Raw genomic sequence first — 17463 nt, forward strand, 5'->3', positions numbered from 1 at the left:
CTATAACCCTCGCGTAAGTGCAAACAATAAATTTGAACAAACCAAAATTACTTTTTATATATTAGGTAATGATTTAACTAATTTAAACATATTTTAATAACACAGTTCCCAAAATAATTTGGAATAATTTAGAAGTCAAACAAATAATACACATGATAGATTTATATAGTTATAATAATATTAATTAACAAATAAATGATTATACCCGCAGTGATATTCTAAATAAGTTATATTTTTAATGAAAGTTATAATCAGGAATTTTAATGATAATTATCATGAGGACAAAATAAATGATAATTTACATGAGGAATAAAGACGCTCTATAATAATAAACTCTGACGTACCTGCCAGATCAAAATTTTTAAAAAAAGACTCGGTTTTATTTTAAAATAAATATTGCAAAAATTCGAAATGAATAGCTTGATTATCATTATTAACCGAAGTTGATACTTACAACTGCAAAATTTATTTAACCCTTTCTAAGGCCGTGGGAAGTATGCTTCTCACCAAATTTATCAATATTTGTATGAAATGATGTAGGATGGCATAAGTTCTGACACATTTTTATAGAAAGACAGAAACTTAGATGCGTCAGTTCTTTATATCACAAAAAATGATGTGTCTTGATTTGTTACTTAATTATTAATTAACCAAATTAATTAATGAATCAAATTAAATTTATCTAATAAGCTAAATGAATCCCTTTTCTTATTCTAATTTCAAGCCTAAAAATATTTTAACATAATATGACTAGAAAAAAATGGCCCTTTAAAGAGTTAACTTAGGAACTCGAAGATAAGCATATCAATTTTGGAATAATATAACTTAATACATTTAAGATAAAGTTCTTAAATAAATCTGATTACAGAATATTAAAAACTTGGATAAGTTATTTAGGAAAACAAAATCCACCAAGATCTGAATCTAAACACTGTAGAAAAAACTTTCCGATTATTCTCTGGACAAATCCTTTTCCTTTTTTCCTAAACCAGAGGTACTTAATAAAAGAAAGTACAATTCAAAAGTTCCAGATTCAAACGGAGGAAAAAAATTTTTAAGAAATCAAACAAAGAGTGAAATTTGCTTTCTCTTTCTGTAAAGCCAACATCGATTCTGAAAAACATAAATAGTTTTTTTTAGGTTGAAAGTAAAACTTTTAAAGAAGGAAAAAAGTTCTTTGATGCATGAAACTTTTTAATCCGATTTGAGAGTTCTAATGGCATATATTTACTTTTAAAATTACATAAATTGTTTTAAATAGGACAAAAAGTTTATGGACAATATATCAGAATTTGCAATTGTATATCTTCATTCGTTGAAAAATGGTAACTTATATAAGTTAATTCTTGTGTTGTAAAAAGAGAATTTCTGAGAATTCGGAACAGCTTTTTTTTTTTTTTTTTTACTCATTTCTAAAAGTTTTGATAGATATATCATTATAATATAAGCTTCCTAAATAACACTAATTAAATTTGAAGTTTAAAAAATCAAACTCAAAGTAAATATATCCGAAACGTATTATATAATAGTTTTATACCAAAATTTCTGCTAATTTTAGATTAGATATGAGAGAGAATGTTACAAAGTAGCAACTGTCTTCACTGGTTTATCGTAATTTTGTTCTCAAAGATAGAAAAATTCTATAAAAATTCATATTCATCATGTTCAATAAATATAAAACGGCCTCATCATGATGACCATATGTACGTTTTTGTTCAAGAGTCATCAACCCTTTAGTCACTGCTTGCCTTCGTCATAAACATATAATTGTAATATTCATCATATTATTCCAACCATCTAAAACAATTATATTGTTTGTATACGATCTCAATGTGTTATTACCCACTTTTTATCAATTTACACGGTGTATGAAATTTCAATTCTTTCAGTATAAGTGACAGGCTTAAAAATCTGCTACTCCTTAATCAGTCGAATTGTAACTTTCACATATAAAAAGTGTATAACAGTAGTTTTACTGGCTTAAGTTGTTGAGTTGGTTATCCAAATCAGGCCTTTATATTTGCATTCAAATTTGATAGAGGGTAAGGGCAGAAAGGGGAAAATTAAAAGCTATTAAACTAAAAGAAAAAGTTTTAAGTTCAAAATTAGAAAGACTTTATAATATTAAATTAATAAAAATATTAAAACTGTAAATATTAAAAATATTAAAAAATAAATATTAAAAATGAAATTTAAAATAAATAAAAAAGTGAAAACTACAATCCCAAATTTCAAGTTATTATGTGAGAACATTATTATTTTTTATTATTTGTCTTAATTAATTTAAGTCATTAACCTGTTTAAACTGGTCACGGGACTTCTCTATCGGTCTCTCTCTCTCTCTCTCTCCATATATATAATGATAATTTTTTTTAAACTTTTATTTTCAATTTTTCTAGCTGGCAAAGTTTTGGAGCTCAACAGATTTTGAGATAAAAAAAAAAACAAAAAACATCGTTTTTCAAAATATCGACGCATGCGTAATCTGATTGTCTCGTGATTGAACTGGTTAATGACTTAAATTAATTAAGACAATTTGTAATAATTCAGAGAATGTATAATTTGGAAATCAGGTTGCAACTTTAATTGCAACTTTCGACAAATGTGACAACCTTCTGCATTATTTTCTAATAACCTTATTTTAATTAGTTGAAATTATCCCTGAACCAACAATCTTTATCGATTAAACAAACAATATTTTAAATTGTTTGGTTTATTTTTAAAAAAACATTGCGCGAGTTAGGCAATAACACTGTGATTTCCAAGGGAAATACTGCAACAGCAGATGATAGATAATTCAAAAGCTATACTGTGATAGCCGAGACTCCAAAATAAAGCTATATTAGAAGACGATAGATAATGGAAAAACTATACAGTGAAACCCGACTCCAAAATAAAACATTAGCAGACGATAAATATTTCAAAAGCTATACTGTGAAAGCCGATTTCCGAAAAAAGCAGAATATCTTTATTAAAAAAGCAGTTTTATATAAAAATAGAATATTTTTTCCTTTTGAAACACACACACACACGCGAGCACATGTATATATATATATGGACAAAATAATAAACAAGAAAAAGATAAAAGGTAAAAACAAAAAAATGTAACAAAAATTAGAAAGTGAAAAAGCGATTACCCGGGTGAAGAATAAGCAATGCTTAAAAGCATATGAAAAAAGCAAAAACACCTGGAAACCGAATGCGCAAAATGTTGCAATTCAAGGAACGTTGGGAAAATAAATAGCAAATCAATATTTAAAAATGGAAACAGAGTGTGAAATTTGCAAAACAACGCATAAATTTGATCATCAGGGGATGAAATCAATGCGGATCGCTTAAGAAATGATAGCATTTTCTACAGATAATATACAATTAAATGAAACAATATTGTTTTCACCCTGAAGGATAATTCATTTTGCATTGATTTCATCTCCTGATTAGCAAATTAATGCGTTGTTTTCCAAATTTTACACTCTATTCCCACTTTATAATTTGATTGTTGATAAATATATATACATATAGGCTTTTAATCTGGGATATCTATCTTATATCTAATATGAGATTAACAGAAATTTTGGATAGAAGTCTTAAATAATATGTTCATGACGAACGGCCAGACGATTAGACGTAATTGCGCCAAATGTAGCACAGTGATAGATGGAAAATTATTAAATAAGCACATTATTTTTTAGCACAGTGAAAAATTATTAAATAAAAAGCATTCTTAAGTTTGGATTAGTTTTTATTTTTTAGTATACGAAGTTTAAAGAAAGTATAATAATCGTCAAAAAAATTCGAACTCTATATTTTGACGAATCTCCATGTTTTAGATCTCCCTGAGCTCAAAAAAATATATTTTTGGAATTTTGTATATCCTTGAACATGATACCTTTTAAGTACTTTGCCTAATCGGGAGAAATTTGATATATGGAGCTAACACCAATCTGTAGATTTCTATCAATTTGGAAAAAAGTCCAAACAGAGAAAATCTGTTTATCTGACTTTTAGAAAATAAAAGAGATAATCGATACCTACAAAATAAAGAGATCTAGATGGTTAAAATTCTATAAACAGATTTAACATCTATATTGTAGAAATCTACCAAATTGAATGTTTCAATTTCATGTACATTAAATTGAGCACAAAAATATTGAAATTTAAGCCAGGACTTAATGAAAATACCATGACCAATAATTAAATAAATAACTATTATAACATATTCTGTCAATGAAAATATTAAAAATATTTTCATTCATTTAAAGCTTGAAATCAGGTAGTAACATTTTTAGGGTTACTCATTACAATTTTTGGGAATTATATGTATAAAAATACCATATTTTGACATAAAAGGAAATTATTCAGGAGCAGCAAGTAATGCAGCTTTGCAAATGGAAATTGCAGATAATTAATGCAAGAAATCTAGATCTATAAGATAAGGATTATAAATAACAAATTATGCTGACATTTTTATTTCAACGATAAAGAGATACAAAAATTTTATACTGATAAGATTGCGTTAAAACCCTATCGGTGAATGAATAAATTATTTAAAAAATTATATTTAGTAATCTTATGACTGTACAACTATTTATCTGCAAAATCATTGCGGTTATTAAATATTTATCTCTTTAAATATGCAAAAAACCAAGGAAACATTCATAAATCACTCATTATGCGATGAAATACAATCATTATACAAGAACTCATCGAATATTTATTGAAGTGCACAGTTTTATCTTTTTAAAAAAAGAATAACTTAATGTTGTTACAACTTAACTTTTTGAATAATGCAGTTAAAAGTATTCAAAAACAAAACTTATTGACTTATCAAAACTAAATAATCAAAAACAAAACTAATCAAGCGAAGGAAAATAGAAAAAAAAAGCGTTTGTTTTTAATAAAAACCGTTTGCACAGTTGTTCACATGAAATAATTCTTACAATTATATTAAATTCTATAACTATACATAGATGATATATTTCACACGAATTTATTTAATTTAATACTCTTGAATCTTGTGCATCAATAAATGCAGAGCAGAACTATAAAACAAACTGATTTAAAACTCGGCACTGACTAGCACAGAAGGAAGACATCTTAACAAATTAGGGTGAGAATGTATGAATATGAGAGTTCACACATGCGTTACGTGTGTGTTTGCTTTTTACTTACATGCGCACTTTAATAGCTTGTGAAAGCCAATTAAGAAGAAAACAGAATTTCTCCATCAATAATTCACATTCGGTTTTTTTTTTTTACTAGTAGAATGCACGTATAATTAGAGAATTGTTTGGCAATTTTTTTAATACGCGTAGCACAATCTTACGTAATTCTATTGTTTATGAAGAACGTTCTTGTGCGTAAATATTATAATTGGCATATCAAAAAAAAGAAAGAAAGAAACTTATAAAATGAACTGCAATTAAATTTGAATACAGCATAAAATTCATTTGAGCCTTTAATTAAAAATTAAGAACAAAGTTTTATTAATATCATAATTTAGAAGAGAGATCTTATTTCAGGATGCTTTTTTTTCTGAATGAATTCGGCTTATAAACTAATTTTAAAACTTTGGTTATGCTAATAACAAATTAGAACCTTAATAAATAAGGCTTTATAAGGAAAAATTAAAATTTATGATAAATAATCATAATCATCATTTATATGAGCATATGAGCCTTACCATTATTGCGTGCTTTTGTTTTTAATTTCAATTGTTTTATGTATGTAAAGATTGAATTTTATAATAGATGTTTCACTCGCTTCTTGAAACATTAAAGCCCTGGAAGTTTGTTCCGTTGTGTGTTCCTCTAGACATAAAATTAATTAAATATTTTCAGAAAATTATCATTTGATTCCAATTATAAATATCGACAAATAATTTTAAATATCGGTTAGAAGCCATAAAAGTTATTGTAGTTAATATGAGAAAACTAATTAAAGATTTTATAGCATTTATATTAAAAGAACTAGTTGAAAAAAGGATAAAATGATAATAATGAAACGTTTTTATAAACTATTATTAGAGTATTGCAATCTTTTGTATATTCCCCATTTACTTATGGTGAGGAATCTCTCTATTGCTGTATCTATTTATAATGAAAATCAGCGTGTATGTATGTGTGTTGGCGTTCTACAGATCAGATCCTTTAACGCAGAACTACGAAATTTGGCACAGATTTACTTTGGGAAGGGGGAGTCTGCACCTCAGAGGGATTTCCTTGCTTTTAATTTATTAAGATAAGATAATTTATTAAGAAAATTTAGCATTTTTGCCAAATTTTCAAAAATAACACAATAGATAAATAGTTTTTATGGCATCTTAAACTTCAAATCAATTTCGTGTCAATGATACTACATTTTTTGGAATACAATTTTTCTTCTCATTTTTAATTAGTTTAAAAAATATTTTAAACTTATCTTATAATGATATATTTCATTGTTAAAGTGAAACTCTAATCTTTCACATTGTTGCTACTAATATTACTTCTTCAGAATTTTTTTCATCCTTGTTAGTATGTATGATATGAAGATTCGGTTCATTTTTCCACGCCATTTAAGTTTCAGCATTAGTACAGAATCATACAACAGTGGAAAAATGCCATTGTCTCCATTTTAAAATACTGCTTCTTCTTCCTTTTCTTATATATATATATATATATATATATATAATCAAAATATAAGCATTATGAAATTCCAAATTAAAGCCAATTTCTGAAACAATCAAAAATTAAAATTATTTCTGAATCAAACTAAAAGAGCACCATTGTATTCATTAAAGCGTTACAGCTTATTATACTATAAAGTTAAAAGATCATTATTCAGTGAGTTTTTATTAGTTGTGAGGTTCGTTTTACTGGAAGATATATAGATAAATGAAGAAAAAATATCTAGAAGCTGTAAAAGAAGGTATTTTTCACTTAAATTGGTGATTGTATACTTTTGTGATTCATTGTGTTATTTTTGTATAAAATGGTGTATTTCTTAGGCCTTAATTTCAGGGAATTTTCGGGTGACGAGTGCTGAATATTGTTGGATTAGAAGTCAGACCCCTTACAGAAAAAATCCCTTGTTTTGAACCCCTGCCTGAGAGTGACCATTGAAAAAGTCTTCAAGCCGGATTCTTATTTTATTTTGGTTTAATTCTGTTTCTATTTCTCCTTTTTACTTGATTCTTTATATATATATATATATATATATATATATATATATATATATATATATATATATATATATATATATGGAAGAAATAATAAGAATTTTTAAAAACCATTAATCCTGACAAATCAACTGTTTGCCAGAGGCGGTTAGTATAAAAATAAGTAGATGTTAAATTTTACAAAATTCGCCAAATTACTAAAGGAAAAGAATTAAGAAAAAAGTTGATAAGTTTTAAGAGAAATTACTTTTTTTTTCTGAAAAAATTTATAAAAAAAGGCATTTGTATAATTTACGTATCTATGTAAACAAGGGATGCCGATGTGTCTACCACATGTCTTTTGTTGTTATTATTGTTATTGTTTGCCTCCGTTATATCTTTATCACTAAAAGCTATAATCACATTCATGTCTCTCCTAGATCATTTATTTTTTACTTTTAATTTAACAATAAAGAAAATATCGAACAAGTGATAAATATCAAGTCTATTCAAGCATTTATATAATATGAAGCTTTTCTGCAGTTTATCACATATTCTGTTTTAATAACTAGTTCATAGAAGGAAAATTACATTTATATCCAACTTATATCTCGGGAGAAATGATGTTGCTTTATTTTGATAAAAGTATACAACTAATGAAAAATGTATTTCTTTGTATCGCCTAGTGAGAATATTTATTAAAGCATTACAGCTTATTAAACTATAAGTTAAAAAATCATTATTCCGTGAGTTTTTATGAGTTGTGAAGTTCGTTTTACGGAAAGATATATCGATAAATAAAAAAATTAAAAAATCTAGAAAGTGTTAAAAAAAATATAGGAAAATAATCAAGACTCATCAATAAATGAAGCAAAAGGTATAGAACAACTGCAGTATGAATTAAATTTTGTTAAATTTTTAAAATTATAAAAAAACATAAAATATTACGTACGCTGCGCAATTCCGGGAAAGTCTTTTTCATGTACTAAAACACTATGTAAGCAATATCAGTTAAAGCTCCTATGATTTAATAACAAGTGAAATAGTAATATGGTTTTTAAGTTGACAAATTCAAAACAGCATATTATAGAGAGCTTTTTTCATAAATGACATTCTTTAACTAAGATAAAATTGAAATATTTTTAAATGTATTAAAAATTAAACTTATATAGCTAACTAAAATTTTTACGAGTGCCCTAAGAAAGAATACAAAGCTTTTTGTGAATAAAAGCTGTTAAGATTCATGAATTTCGTTATGAAACAAAGTCTCTTGTGCACCGTGGATTTCAATGCGGAACATAATGTACTGGGAAATAATTTTCTATGCAAAACAAAATAAACAGTCGCTATTGTGTTCTGTTTTTAAAGAGACAGCTGCAAGCAGAGAGCACGTGCTGTGTGATATGAATACATTCGATGTAATGCATCTTTGTTTATACGAAATAATTCAGTAAATAGATGTATCTCTCATAGAAGATGTTTGCAGATGTAGAATACAAAACTGACGAAAGGAATAAACTCCTAAGACCTGCTTTTATAGGTAATTTCAGTGAATTAAATTATCAGAAAAACTCATACATTGCATTTCACAATCTATTGAACGGAGCCACTAAAAGTCGTCTGACGCAATAAAGTGCACCCATTTACATCCAGACAGCAGGTTTTTCCTTCAAAACTGAAGGAAATATAAATTTTTAAGCACATATATCGTTACATCTAACCTTGGACTTAGTTTAATACACATAATTCTTTTCCCTGTCGGTTTGAATAAAGTCATTGTTTTAGACAAAATAAGAAAACACTTTCCTCTCCTTCTGCATCATCTAGTCTTTGCATAGAAAATAATGATCTTCGGAAGTTTTTTTTTTTTTTTCAGAATCATTAAGTTTTATATGAAATCAAAATTCTGCTAAAAATATAATTTACCCAAACAAGAAAAAAAATAATTGAAATTCAAATTGGGAAGCGAATATGAAGATGAATTACATCAAATGTTAATAACTTTACCATTAGGAAACATTTATTCTCATTATTATAATCAAAATTCGATATTATTCATTGAATTGAAATTATTTAATTTTGATATTAAAATTAAATGTTAAATATTTCATGAAAAAATTGACAATTTTAAAAAGTTTGAATAGCATAATACAGTGCAAAGTCGTTGAATATTATTTTCATAAGAAAAATATTCTTTCTAATGTGAATTTGCCAAAACTTTGTAGCAATAGAATTATTTATATTATAACGATACTAAAAGCTGTGGATTAAAGATCTACATCTGTGATGTAATTTTATTAATTAGTTAAGAATGTATTTTATTTTTCTAGGTGAAATTACATAACTTGATTACAAAAGAAAGTTTTACTCTAAAATTTTCTGTTAGCAGAAATATTCGAATTTCATTTTAATAAAAAGCAATTTATCATTAAAATCAGTAACAAAGATAGTGGAGATATAAATATAAATTAATATTCCTTATTAATTTTCCTTTTACCTTATTTTGATTTTGTAAATAACTGTTTAATTACATGAAAATTAATAAAATGTGATTCATATAGCAGAAAAAATTATTTCTCGGTCCCTCCGTTATAAGTTTTTCAATAAATATTATTGCTATCGGAATGAAATTAAGTACTCTTCAAAAATATTTATATTAATTTTCGGAAGCAACTAAATTTTACCGCATCAAATAATGGATAATAAAACATATTTGATCAAAAGATCATTCCATTTAATTTTCTGTTTGGTTTTTGATGTACTGAAATTGAAAGATTAAATCTTCAATACGATATAAAGATATTAACGATTTAAACAACGATAAAGACAAACAATTACAAACGATTTTAACGATAAAGATTTAAACATATCTAATCATTTCATTTCTCTGACAAAATACTTTATAACGGAAGGTATATTTAATTAAATTAATTTTTCAAAAATAAAAACGCTCTCCTATGATTTCATTACCATTGCCATAAAATTTTAAAAATTTAATGAAAGTCATTATCTTTGAAAACTATTGACATAAATTTGACAGCGATTTGGTTTCCTCGGTTCTTAAAATGTTTTCATGGAAATTCTTTTAAAATAAATAACTGATTTATTTCTCGCTTTTTTATTTATGCTCTGCTTATTTTAATAGTTGCCATTATTATAAACCAACTAATAAATAAATCAGTTTTATATGCATTTATAGTTTTTACTTTAAATAAAATGGCAAGATGAGAGTTTGCAAAAAAAAAAGTATTCATATATACTCACAAAAATATCAAATGATGAAATTGCTGTAGTGTTCAAAACCAGCATAATTTTGTTTGAAATCCAAAAATTTGAATAAAATGAAAATGAACAACGAATTATCAATGGTAAAATTTAGTGATTAGATTGTTTATAAGTTAAGTGAACCTTAAAAAGTTAGAAATCAGAAAAGTTAATTATCAGGCATTTAGTATAATTATGAAATAACTTTTTATTGTAATTATTATAAATGCGAAAAGTATAATCACGCATTCAATATCATTTTAAAACCAAGAAGCTGCTATAAAAATCGGGAATAAAATTTGAGGATGAGTCAACATTAAAGAAAAATATTATAAATAAATGTATTCAGTAGCGGATAGAGAAATGAATAATTAAATAAAAATTTCCACTCAAAAAAACTTAATAATACTCAAAATAGTATCGCATATAATATAAAATAATAATAAAAGAAATGGAACACACATATTTGAAATCATTTAAATGACAAACACAAGCAAGTTTTCTTGTTCAATTTGGCATGAAAATAATTAATAAATTCTCATTATTCTGCTACTCATATAAGATAATGTGTTTCAACTCTTATACTAAATATGATAAAAGCATTAATACTATAAAGAATAAAGGTATCGATTTTCTACATGTATTTCAAAAATAAAAAAATGTATGAAACATCGCATTATCAAAAGTGAAAAACAAACAACGTCATTTCTTATAATAAAAGCAACAGCAATTTCATGCTCAAATTAGTCAAAGACGACAGCTTACCTGCCTAATTTTCTTTCACACAGATAGAGAAACAAACTGATTCTACTTCCACAATAAACTACTCGAAAACAGCCGGGATTATTTAAATTCATAAATATACTACCTTCATGTCAAGATTTCTTCAATGTCAGGCTTCAATGGATTAGATGCTTTTAACGAACAATGCAATCAAGATAAAAATTTCACAATAAATTTTCCTCGTGACGATATATTTTTTTTTCAAATATTTAAAAAAATGATTAATATCAGTAAAGGAGCTATTATTCTGAATAAGCTAATCAAATAACCTCTAAAGTAAACTAAACATCGGATAATTAAATATTGTTTATTCATAAAATTTCAAAATCGGGAGTCATTTTAAATAATGATAAATTTTATCTCAGTAAAAAAAAAAGAGGTAGAGATCTTGAGAAAGAATTTTTAACTTTAAATTGAGGTTAGCAAAAAGCATGAATTTACTAACAGAATAAATTTTAAAAATAAATAATAATGAATGCGTTTTGAAATAAAAAAATAATTTCATTCTGTTTCGAGAGCTGATTCTTCCTTTGCAAAATATTTTAATAATCCAATTATTGAAAACAAAGAATTAAGAAAAAAATGAGTTAGTTTAACTAATAATGATCTATTTACATTAAATAAGGAAATCTTTATAAATTATTAGCAAATCTTCCTCTAGATCATTTTTTCACTAATGAATTCATTTTTTTCGTCTATGTAATGCATAAAATACAAAAAAAATTAGATTTGTTAATAATATAATATTTCTCTCGTGTATATAATTTGATATTGATTTTAGTGGTTTATGCATTATTTTTATTAGATTTTTCCGATATCCAACAAAATGGAAAGTTTAAATTCATTTAAGCAAAAGTATCGAATCCCTTGAAACCATATGCTTGTTTTCAAATATTAAAAGCCCTTCTAATTTAATATATATATATATATAAACTAAATATGACAGAAATAACTTAAAACATGATGATCTTCTTAAAGTTATTAAAACTTTCCTTTTACTTATAAAGTTAATCAGGAATAAAAGAATCATTATATGTTAAAATTACATTTCTAATTTTTCAAAATCTACTTCGACAAGCAAAATATACAAATCATCTTTAAAACCATTGTGTTTTTCTCCCCATAAAAACAACATGCGTGAATATATTTTCTTTTGCATAAAGTGGGTTCACTGAGTTGCTGTTCGTTAAGTGGAATTATATTTTCCCAACAGTATTTTCATTCAAAAAGGTTATAAAAATTTTTAAAAACATACACAAATCTTCGTTTTTATAATTATTCTATATAATATAAAAGACACAGAATATGTACTTCGTTGTACCTAAACAAACAAAAAAGTTTTTAAGAATTTTAAAATGAGCCTCTATTTATCAAAACATTATATTCTTCTAAGCTTAATTCTTCTACATTTACTTTATTTTTTAAAAAATTTAATCTTAATCGTATAATGTGCACACAAAAAATTATTTCATATCGTCGGATCGTACCTGAGTATCAATCCAGGCACCAAAACGATGAAAAATACTTTTGTAATGAGCTTAAAAATATTTTTAGAATTTTATTAAAACGAAGAACTAATTATACGTAAACAAAATTGGCTTTGTTTTGATTTTTAAAATGGAATAAAAATAGTTTTCCTGCTATAACATGCTCCAAAGTTCCAAGGGAAAAAACTTTAAATTTTCAATTAGTTTTTATTTAAAGATCTTATTAAAATTTTAATGAATCAAATCAATTCGTTGTGAGCACATGCTATTCCAGAAATTAACTACGTACCAAATTTTGTAACTCTAAGTCCAACGGTCCGTTTCCGTTCTACTTGTATATAAAATTTTAAACAATTTTTCCCATGAAGCATGTTGCGCTGCAGCTAATATGCCATATTATAAACATTATCATGGCAGTGTAGCCAATAATAATGCTTTATTTTGAAATTTCATATTTATTTTTTGTAGTGGTAAGTGTATGTGATCGCCAGTAGAGGAGAAGTGCATCTTAAAAATGAAAATTCGCAGTTGTTTTAATATTTTCTTTAAACGTATAATTCTTGTATATATATATAAATTTATTTATTTCGAATATCTCGGAAACGGCTCTAGCGATTGGGATCTAATTTCATATTTAGATAAGGTTTTGCTTTCTAAGTTTATTTATATCGGTATCTTTCGAGAAAAAAACACGATTTTACACAAAATAACTTTTATAACTAGCTTCTGAGGGTAAAGACCTCGCGGATAGAATTTTGACTTCTAGCTCAAATGAATATGACACTCGCTTGCACAACCGCTTTATACAGAGCGGGTTCTTTCACACACCTCACAGATAGAACACAGGGGAAGAACAACCATGCCCGAACCAGGATTCGAACCCGGGACACTCAGATCGCGAGGAAGACGCGCGACCCCTAAGTCAGAAAGCCAGCACCAGTTCGCATGTAGATAAGATTGAAAAATATTCATATGTAAGCAATTTGTAACTCGTATCTAAATATTTTCTCAGAAAAAAGGAAATTTTACAAAAGAAAAAAAAGAAAGAAAAGAAAGCTGCGAGCGAAGCATGGTTTTCCAGATATCGAAAATATTTATCGCTTCATAACGATGCGATAAATGCGATTCATAACTCATTTTGAATGCATTTAAAAAAAAAAAGGCTTATAAAGAAAAAAGATTCTATATACTGGAATGCGCTGTAAATACATTCAAAAATATTTTTCATCTTTGCTTGGCTAATAAATTGTTCAATATTCTGCTTCTGGCTACATTTAATACTAAAACGTCCATCGGGGCCTATTTAGTCTGTTCTCTTTTCTGCATTTCAGCAGGGAATTAAAAAAAAATTCGTGATTTTTAATCATTTTCCATGATGATTGCACAGAAAAAGTTTTGTGGTTCTAAGTTAATTAGGAGAGATGTTACGACAAAATATACCTAGAACGTCCGCTGGTGTCGTTTCGACACCAAGGCAATTTATCATTAGAAATAGCTGTAATTCAACAAACGATGGTTCACTAACTTCCCATAGCATTATCGCACATTTCTTTGACCTTGAATGCAGTGTTACTGGGTTCAAAGCGGAAATGAATTAAAATTGTTGTCTTACATGTTTCGTTACACAGCATTTGCTTATCTGCTCATAAATAAAATTCCATTCGATTTTCTAACCTTGTGCAGAGCAGATACTCTGAAACAAAGGCTCGTAGAAAAGGTGTAAGCCCTGATGAAATTGCTAATTTGTTGCGTGAGCTTTCTGAGAATGAGTCGGATGGTGTTGAGGTATCTTTTTCTAATTTAGATTCCGATGAAGACATAAGATTGCTTGAAAGTGAGTAATTTGTTTTGTTACAGTTTTTTTATGATATAAAGGGTCATAATATAGGATAATTACATGAAATAATATTTTAAAATCTTAAAACTAAACCCTACTGAACAGTAGTCCTGTAATTATTTAGACATTACAATTATTTTATATCGCGATTTCGAAACAACATCGGTGGACGTTTAAGAGTAATCAAAATTCCGGACATTCTAGTGTTAAATAGGATTATAAAATATTTGAGAAATCGGGTTAAATATTTCTAATCAACTGCTGCAAACTGCACAACTATATTTTTTAATGTTACTATGTCTTAAAGTATCTTCAGCAGCAACATCACAAACAAAAATCATGGAAATGATACAGGATGCACATTCCTAGCCGATTCAAAAACCCAAAACATAAGCAAAGAGAATAAAAAAATTCTACTAAACAGTGGGGAAATACTCTTCTAACTGTAGAATTCCACGCAATATGGCGTGTGGATTGATATCGAAAATCCCGCGGTGCCTCAATGAAATGTTTCTGAACAGCATGTCACAGTTACGTGATGTCCTTTTTTGATCCCATCGTGGCACTCCGTTCGGATTTCTATTGCAAAAACATTGCCATTCATTTGCAGGAGTGCTGAATGAATGAATAACGCCAACTTTTTTTTTTTACGACTGTTGTTCCAATGACCTTCGGTAGTTCCGTTTAAAGTTCTACAAAGCACTTAATCCAGAATTACCAGGAAAAAGACCCGAACGGTGTTTGGAAACGCAATTTCAAGTTATTGCGACGGAATAAACTGCCGCCTGATCCCATCATTGGAGTGACTAAGATGAAAATTGTTAGCAAGTCAGATGGTACGATAATTTCTTCTATTTCCTGAAGAAAAAAAAATTGTTTGGAAACTCTTGATAGTTATGTACTAAGCAGTTTTAAAAGGATTTCATGTTTGTGTAAATTATGTTAGTAATTTTTCATCACCTTTCTTACAGAAAATGCTGCAATTGACTGTTCAAGAACTACGAACGCGTTTGCCTTTTACTATAGCGGATTTTAGAGAGTGGAGCCTCGCTCAAGGAGAGTAATTCGTTCTTGAATCTTACTCAAAATGGGAAACATTCATTAAGTGAAAATATGTTTTAACAATAGTCTATATATCATAGGGCAATGTATTCGATTCCAAAAAATATACTGAAATAAATTTATAATAATGTATTTTATTATTTATAATTCATGCTTTTTTTACAGGAGGATTATCTAAAAAGCATTTATTTTTAGTTACATTTCAAAATTTGTCGAAAATGAGAGGAAATATTATCCTTAAATGAGGTTATAGAACGCATAGCTACTGCCTTATTAGAGTAATGCTTCTTAGCATACGGTGCCATAACTTCCCATGCTTTCATGATCTCCTTTATTTAATTGGAAAGTTTTTGCTCTGCCGAGTTTGTTCTTTCCTCATCCCCTGACCAAATCTCCATCGCAGAGTTTTGTTGGACCGAGAATGCGGTTCCATAAATTCTTCGATAGTTCTGTCCATGTTCTTTCATCATCTCATCGATATCGTTGCTATATACCTCAAGTCCCATAATCTTGGTCAGAGATCAACCTCATTGATTAAGGCTCTTAAAGAAATTGCTCAAATCACTAGATTTGAATTATACAACGCTGCTTGGCCAAAACTTCTTCCATGTGGATTTGAGAGTTCTCTTTTATCAAGCGCTCAATGCATATTGATGCTGGCCAATTTAGCTTGTGATGCCTCGTTGTTGCCGCACCACTCGTTCTGCGAAATATCGCTTGTTAAATAAGTCACTCCTTCGTATTTTGTTTTGTTGATTATGTGAATCTTTTAAGTGTTGCAGAGAGAAATTGTAATTTTTTGAAAATGCAACGATGTAAATAATTGACATTGCTTGAACAAAGTAAAATCTTTGGTTTTAAAGAATATGATTTAAATTCTCGGGAAATTACAAGAACCTTAAGCAGATCTAAGACTGTGGAGAATACATTTTTAGAAAGTAGTAGTAATTATGCAAAGCTGAAGTGTACAGGAAGTTTCCTTTACATTGACCTCGTGGTCCATTGTTGATCGAACACAGCCTAAAAATCTTTCTTCTTTACAACTTGTGACGGATTTGAACATTCCATGCATCAACCGAACTGTGTGTAATGCCCTATCAAAACATCCTGATGCAAAATTTATTAAAATGAAACGTCAACCATCTCTAATTGAAAGACATAAAAAGAAGTGCTTGGAATTCGCAAAGAAACATGTTGCTTTTATAAATAATCTGCGCAATGTTGTTTTTCCGGAGGAAAAAGAAATTAACCTCGACTGACCAGCCGGTTTTAAATAGCATTGGTATAATATCCTGCTATAATCATCCAAATGCTGTGAATGGCAATATGGTGATGGGGAATCAGTAATGATTTAGGGCGGAATGGTTGAATGACTGCTTATTTGAAAGCTAAAATTAATTAAATAGACCTCCAAGAGATCCTTGCAGAAATTTTTTTGCAAGAGGCGCCTCTGATAATGTATTGAGGGTACATATTCCAGCAAGACAATGCGTCCATATACAATTCAAGCTCTACAAATCTCTGGTAAAAGCTAATAATGGTATATTTCTTGTATGGCCATCAAAAAGCCTTGATCTGAACCGAATGGAAAATTTATGGGACATTTTGGTGTGTGAAATTTAAAGAAATGGTAAAACTTACATCATCAAAGAAGGACCAAAATTTGTCATTGAAAAAATTTTAAAAAAATATACGAAAGACATTTTTCCAGAATTTTTGAAATCTGTGACCTCAAAGATGATTAAATGAATCGATAAGAAGGAGATTGATAGCAGTTTTGTGAATACAATCCCATGTGACCTTAATATATTCTTAATTTACTACATGTCCAAAAGACAAAAATAAATTTTTGAAGGAGAAATAATTTAAATTATCGCATTATTTTTATAGAC

At 27.6% G+C, this 17463-nt stretch overlaps 1 protein-coding gene across 5 annotated transcripts in view; it reads right to left on the reverse strand.

Moving 5' to 3' along the window:
* Positions 1 to 17463, reverse strand: part of LOC129965643 (probable cyclin-dependent serine/threonine-protein kinase DDB_G0292550) — a 92727-nt gene that overhangs the window by 58382 nt on the left and 16882 nt on the right. Inside the window, exon 1 of one of the 5 annotated variants that reach the window (XM_056079722.1) lies at positions 11168 to 11271. The exons of the other annotated variants lie outside the window; for them this stretch is intronic. The gene's annotated coding sequence lies outside the window, so the exon portion shown is untranslated. Of the gene's footprint in view, positions 1 to 11167; positions 11272 to 17463 lie in introns of those variants that run through there. 5 annotated transcript variants of the gene reach the window in all.

The sequence above is a fragment of the Argiope bruennichi genome, chromosome 4 (assembly GCF_947563725.1).
Source record: "Argiope bruennichi chromosome 4, qqArgBrue1.1, whole genome shotgun sequence".
In the NCBI taxonomy this organism is placed as follows: Eukaryota; Metazoa; Arthropoda; class Arachnida; order Araneae; family Araneidae; genus Argiope; species Argiope bruennichi.